The sequence below is a fragment of the Salvelinus namaycush genome, chromosome 28 (assembly GCF_016432855.1).
Source record: "Salvelinus namaycush isolate Seneca chromosome 28, SaNama_1.0, whole genome shotgun sequence".
In the NCBI taxonomy this organism is placed as follows: Eukaryota; Metazoa; Chordata; class Actinopteri; order Salmoniformes; family Salmonidae; genus Salvelinus; species Salvelinus namaycush.
The window spans coordinates 44,098,690-44,105,290 of NC_052334.1; the positions used below are offsets into that span (position 1 = coordinate 44,098,690).

General features: G+C 50.0%; 1 long non-coding RNA gene across 1 annotated transcript; it reads right to left on the reverse strand.

Annotated features, from left to right (window-relative positions):
• Nucleotides 1-1,822: 1,822 nt before the first annotated feature.
• On the reverse strand, nucleotides 1,823-5,472 carry LOC120023422. Its single transcript, XR_005472682.1, has 3 exons — nucleotides 4,537-5,472; nucleotides 3,265-3,434; nucleotides 1,823-3,151 (listed from the first exon to the last, which is right to left on the reverse strand). It is a non-coding gene; the product is annotated as an uncharacterized LOC120023422 (long non-coding RNA).
• Between the last annotated feature and the right edge of the window lie 1,129 nt (nucleotides 5,473-6,601).

The following is a 6,601-nucleotide window of genomic DNA, read 5'->3' on the forward strand; positions in this document are numbered from 1 at the left end:
CTCCGGACTGAGGGACGGCAGCTCCGGACTGAGGGACGGCAGCTCCGGACTGAGGGACGGCAGCTCCGGACTGAGGGACGGCGGATCCTGGCTGGACGGCTCTGGCGGATCCTGGCTGGACGGCTCTGGCGGGTCCTGGCTGGACGGCTCTGGCGGGTCCTGGCTGGACGGCTCTGGCGGGTCCTGGCTGGACGGCTCTGGCGGGTCCTGGCTGGACGGCTCTGGCGGGTCCTGGCTGGACGGCTCTGGCTGGTCCTGGCTGGACGGCTCTGGCTGGTCCTGGCTGGCCGACGGCTCTGGCTGGTCCTGGCTGGCCGACGGCTCTGGCTGGTCCTGGCTGGCCGACGGCTCTGGCTGGTCCTGGCTGGCCGACGGCTCTGGCTGGTCCTGGCTGGCCGACGGCTCTGGCTGGTCCTGGCTGGCCGACGGCTCTGGCTGGTCCTGGCTGGCCGACGGCTCTGGCTGGTCCTGGCTGGCCGACGGCTCTGGCTGGTCCTGGCTGGCCGACGGCTCTGGCTGGTCCTGGCTGGCCGACGGCTCTGGACAAACGGGCAGCTCTGACAGCTCGGGACAGACAGACAGTTCTGGGCAGACTGGCAGTGCAGGCGGCTCTGGACAGACTGGCACACCTGTAGGGAGGAGACGGTGAGACAGCCTGGTGCGTGGGGCTGCCACAGGACCCACCAGGCTGGAGAGACCTACAGGAGGCTTGATGTTAAAAGGAGGCACCTGAAGGACCGGGCTGTGGGGGAGCACTGGAGCTCTGGTGCGCAGCCTTTGCACCACTCCCCCAGGCTGGAGTACTATTCCAGCCCATACCCTCCAGAGTGCAGGCACAGGTTGAACCGGGCTGTGGATGAGCACTGGAGATCTAGTGCCTACTACACGCACCTCTCTCTTAGGCTCCACTCCCACATTTGCCCGGTACAAGCGAAGCGTAGGCATAGGACGCACTGCACCCTCCCAGCGCCCCGGAGACACAGCACGCAGAGCCGGCGCAGGATACCCTGGACCGAAACTGCGTACCGGAGACCAGACGCGCTGAGCAGGCACAATACGCCCCGGCTGGATGCCCACACTCACACGACACTTTCGGGGGGCTGCCCTATAGCGCACCGGGCTATGGGCACGCACTGGCGACACTGTGCGCTTAACCGCATAACACGGTGCCTGACCAGTGACGCGTTGCTTATAATAAGCACGAGGAGTGCGCTCAGGTCTGCTACCTGGCTTAGCCACACTCCTTTCTAGCCCCCCCCCCAAAAATGTATGGGGCTGCCTCTCGTACCTGTCGCGCTGCCTTGCTGCCTCCTCATATCGCCGCCGCTCAGCTTTCGCTTCCTCCAGCTCAGCTTTGGGGCGGCGATACTCCCCAGCCTGTGCCCAGGGTCCTTCTCCGTTCAAGATCTCCTCCCATGTCCATGAATCCTGGGATTTCTGCGGTTGCTGTCGCTGCCCTTTTCCCCGCTGCTTGATCCTTGAGAGGTGGGTGGTTCTGTAACGGTCGTCGTAATCCTCCTCCTCGGACGAGGAGGAGAGGCGAGAAGGATCAGACCAATACGCGGAGTGATTTGTGTCCATGATTATTTAATGAATCGAAACTGAACACGAACCAAAAATAACATAAAACAACCGACAAACAGTCCCGTGTGGCACGAATGCAGACACGCGATACAGGAGACAACCACCCACAACAAACAAAGTGAAACAACCTCCCTATATATGGTTCTCAATCAGAGGAAAACGTAAAACACCTGCCTCTGATTGAGACCCATACAAGGTCAATTAAACTTGACACTTAACATAGAACAAACACAGACTGCCCACCCAGCTCACGTCCTGACCCACTAAACACAACTATACAAAAGGAAAACAAGGTCAGGAACGTGACAGTTTGAGATTCTTCGAATATCATTCAATCATGAAAAAAGAGTCAATGACTTTATCAACCCTAAACCCTTAGTAGAGAGGCTCAGTGAATGTGGAGCCAGAATGTGTACAAGTGTGCCAGTGGAGACGCTGAAGAATGACCAACCAGTCCAGATACCCCCACCTGCAACAGAGTCGTACTCTGCGTATGGTAGTCTGCGTATAGTTGTGCCATAAAGAATATGTAGTTAGGAGCACAGCAGACTCCATGACTTATCATTGTGTCAAAATCCTCTCCTCTCCCGCTACGTCTTTTATATGTCACCCCTACAAGAGCCCATATCCAACTCCAGTTTGCCTCCCAGTAACAGTACCCGGTCAGACCTTGTCTCCACGGCAACTGTGGCCACACCTCAAAATCACAGGAGGTTGGTGGCACCTTAATTGGGAAAGATGGGCTTGTGGTAATGGCTGGAGCGGAATCAGTGGAATGGTATTGGACGACGTCAAACACATGGTTTCCGTGTATTCCATTTGCTCCGTTCCAGCCATTGTGAGCCGTCCTCCCCTCAGCAGGCGCCTGTGCTTAAATATCTTCGAGTGATCACAATATGGCTGTGTTTTGGCCCTGTGTGACCTCAAAGGCATCAGTAACACTTAAAGTCTCCAGGTATAGTACTTTATTACTTGTTATAAGCTTCTAAAAGCCTTCATAATGTCTTATTGAAATGCTTATAATAAGTTATGTCTGTGTCGAAAATCGCTGAGTCATTGACTCAAAATGTCTGGTATTTAGTCAGAATCATTATGAGATGGTTATAAGCATTATATGGGGTCATACATGCTTATGACAAAACCGCATCATAATGAATTATACCTGTAGGCTTTATGTAAAGTTCCCTTCACATCATGATGTTGTTAGTCACTTTCATTACTGTAATGACCAATAAATATATTATTAATAAATGAGGAACTTAATCACCATATACAAATATCAAAGACTTATGGCAAATATAGGTGCTCAATACAATTGGAACAACACTGCAGTTTATGGGCAGTAGCTTCTTAAAGGTTACTTGAAAACCCTTTACTACTACCAGGTAGCCTCCCCTTAAAAGTGTGCACAGGTAATAGCTTCTCCAGTTTAGTAGAGACCAACTTCCTTCCAGAGTCTCCCGGGTTATTGTAGCTCACATCCAGCTCTCTCATATGTGAGGGGTTTGACTTCAGAGCTGAGGCCAGCGAAGCACAACCTCCCTCTGCGACTCTACAGAATGACAATCTACAAAATGATATAACAATCAGAGTAAAGCTGGCTCACACCAGGCATCGATTAGAACAATAACGTCAATGTACTATGATACCCATTCTAATGTCTCATTAACCACATAATACCTTCGCTCAGTGTTTACAGAGTGGACTCGAGTTCAGCAGAGAGCAGCTTCCCTCCTGAATCCTGCAGGTCGTTGTTCCTTGGGTCCAGCTGCCTCGGGTGTGAGGAGTTTGAGCTGAGAAATGAGGCCAGCTCTTCACAGCATCTTTCTGTGAAGTTACATCTCAAGAGCCTGAGTGGGAGAAAATAATGGCATATTTTAAACCAGAATTCAATCAGGATGTGCAATATGATGCTTTAAAGGGGAAGTTCAGGAGTTTACAACTTGATGATTCCTCACCTTGAAAGTAGTCTATGAGCAAGAATAAAACGTAATCCATGATTCGGTTCTCTTTATACATCACCTTTTACACTAGAACTGCTTGGCTTCTCAGCCTTCAAGTACCCGCTAGAAAACGTGCTGTCAGGCGTCTCCTTTAGCCTACGTATCAGATGAATCTACTGTGTTGTTATTAGAGGGTGGCTATATTCGTAATCAAATCTGTAAATTGACAGTTGATACTCATGATGGGAAAAAAACGTAAGATTTATTATGTCTAAGTACCCATCTCCCTGCAGGTTTATATAGCTGCAGGTTAGGACCAGAGGTGTGTGTGTGACTGTGTGTGTGTGTTCTGTTCTCAAACTGTCACATACAAGGGTGTCATCACTCAGCCAGAATGTGCATCAGCGTTTCTACTGATTTATCATAGTGGCAGGCTAACAGGAGGCAGTAGCAATCTAAATGATCAGACCGAAAGGTGATGAAAAGTGATCGGGTGAAATATGAAGCTACAAGCGAGTGAACGAAGACAGCTTTGGGTGAAATATGAGACCAGTCAACTATCCAATCAGAGCAGCAGGATCAACGTGCAGCCCGTCCTTCTCTTTATATACAGCATGTTGCTTTCAAAATGGCCGATTTATTTTCCTTACAAAATCAAACGTCTATGGCCAACGCCCCCAGACGTAACATCAAATCAAATATGGAGTTTATTTCAATTGATTTGGCCATTATATTTTGACAATTGCATGATTGCCTCTATCACTTACATTATGTTTTCGCTAGCGGAGGCTAATGTTGAAGTGTTCAGTGGCTGTTTAGAGGAAACCAAACCATGGATTACACTTTCTCCTAGCCCATGGACTACTTTCTGGGTGAGCAACCATCTAACATCAAGTTTTACAATCTTGAACTTCCCCTTTAATTGAATTTGCAAGAATATTATGTGATTCAAACAAAAGTATGTTCACTTTATTGGTTTATTACAACAATAACCATGAAACTTTCTCACTTCATTGTCTCTAGTTTACAGAAGTGAAATCCCTAGTCCAATAGAAAGCAGTTTCACTCCTGAATTCTGCAGGTCGTTGTCGCTCATGTCCAGCTCCTTCGGGTGTGAGGAGTTTGCACTGAGAACTGAGGCCAACATTTCACAGCTTCTTTCTGTGAGGTTACATTGACTGAGCCTGAGAATGAAATAAGAATAATTACACACGGTGAAACTATATCACAATAACTTGAACTAGAGCTCAAGAATGAGGAAAACTTGTGGAAGTTAAAAAAGAAAATGAAACAAGATTTATTATGCGGTATACAACAGGGAAATAGCTATTGGATCATTGTTATTCAAGCACTCATATAACTGTTCTAGAGGCTTTGACCACTGGCACCAGCCTCAGAAGACCCTCATCTGACCTAAAGCATTTACAGAGACAAGACTGTAACTACCAATTGGATACCACAAAATTGGGGAGAAAAAAAAGATTTAAAAAAAGATTCAAGGCCTGGTTATTTGATATTCATAAATGTTGCATTTTACCTAATGAAAACCATAGCGCGTGGTAACTAACAAAATGCCTACGAATTTAAGAGATGACACGTTACCTAAGGAAACCCATGCGGGTGGTAGCTGTTAAAAGTCTATATTTTACCCCAGTATACCCATTACGGGCAATAACTATAAAAACAAGGTAGCTTTCTTCACGTCAGGGGAACTTAGCGAAATATGGTTGCTATATTTGCGTCAGGGGAATTTAACGAAAAGTGTCAGCCTATTTGCAACGCACCTCCTTGTTATTGCATTTACATTTTTATTTTTGTGTGTTGCACTTGCATTCAGTAGTGTCTATGTGTAACGAACGTCGTCTGGAGAAGGAGAAGAGGACCAAGGTGCAGCGTGGTAAGTATTCATAAATACGTTTCTTTAATAAATATGAACACTAACAAAACAACAACACGACAAACGAACAGTTCTGAAAGGTGACGACAAACACTAAACAGAAAATAAACACCCACAAACAAAAGTGGGAAAACAGGCTACCTAAGTATGGCTCTCAATCAGAGACAACGATAGACATCTGCCTCTGGTTGAGAACCATACCAGGTCAAACACATAGAAATAGAAAACCTAGACCTACAACATAGAATACCCACCCACATCACACCCTGACCAAACTAAAAATAGAAACATACAAAGCAATCTACAGTCAGGGCGTGACAGAACCCGCCCCGCCCCCCCCCCCCCCCCAAAGGTGCGGACTCCGGCCGCAAAACCTGAACCAATAGGGGAGGGTCTGGGTGGGCATTTCACCGCGGTGGCGGCTCTGGTGCGGGACGTAGACCCCACTCCACCTTAGTCTTGGCCCCCCTTATGTAGCGACCCTCGCCGCCGACCCCGGACTGGGGACCCTTACAACGGACCCCGAATAGGAGCGAAACTCTGGCAGCGCCGGCCAGGCGGGAGGCTCTGGCAGCGCCGGCCAGGCGGGAGGCTCTGGCAGCGCCGGACAGGAGGGAGGCTCTGGCAGCGCCGGACAGGAGGGAGGCTCTGGCAGCGCCGGACAGGAGGGAGGCTCTGGCAGCGCCGGACAGGAGGGAGGCTCTGGCCGCGCCGGACAGGAGGGAGGCTCTGGCAGCGCCGGACAGGAGGGAGACTCTGGCTGCTCCGGACAGGAGGGAGACTCTGGCTGCTCCGGACAGAAGGGAGTCGCTGGAGGCTCCGGACTGGAGGGCGACACTGGAGGCTCCGGACTAGAGTGCGAAGCTGGAGGCTTCGGACTAGAGGGCGTCGCTGGAGGCTCCGGACTGACGTCCTTCATTGGGGGCCTCGTGCCATAACTCCTCACTGGAGGTTTCGTGCCATGGATCCTCACTGGAGGCTTCGTGCCATGGATCCTCACTGGAGGTTTCGTGCCATGGATCCTCACTGGAGGCTTCGTGCCATGGATCCTCACTGGAGGCTTCGTGCCATGGATCCTCACTGGAGGCTTCGTGCCATGGATCATCACTGGAGGCTTCGTGCCATGGATCATCACTGGAGGCTTCGTGCCATGGATCATCACTGGAGGCTTCGTGCC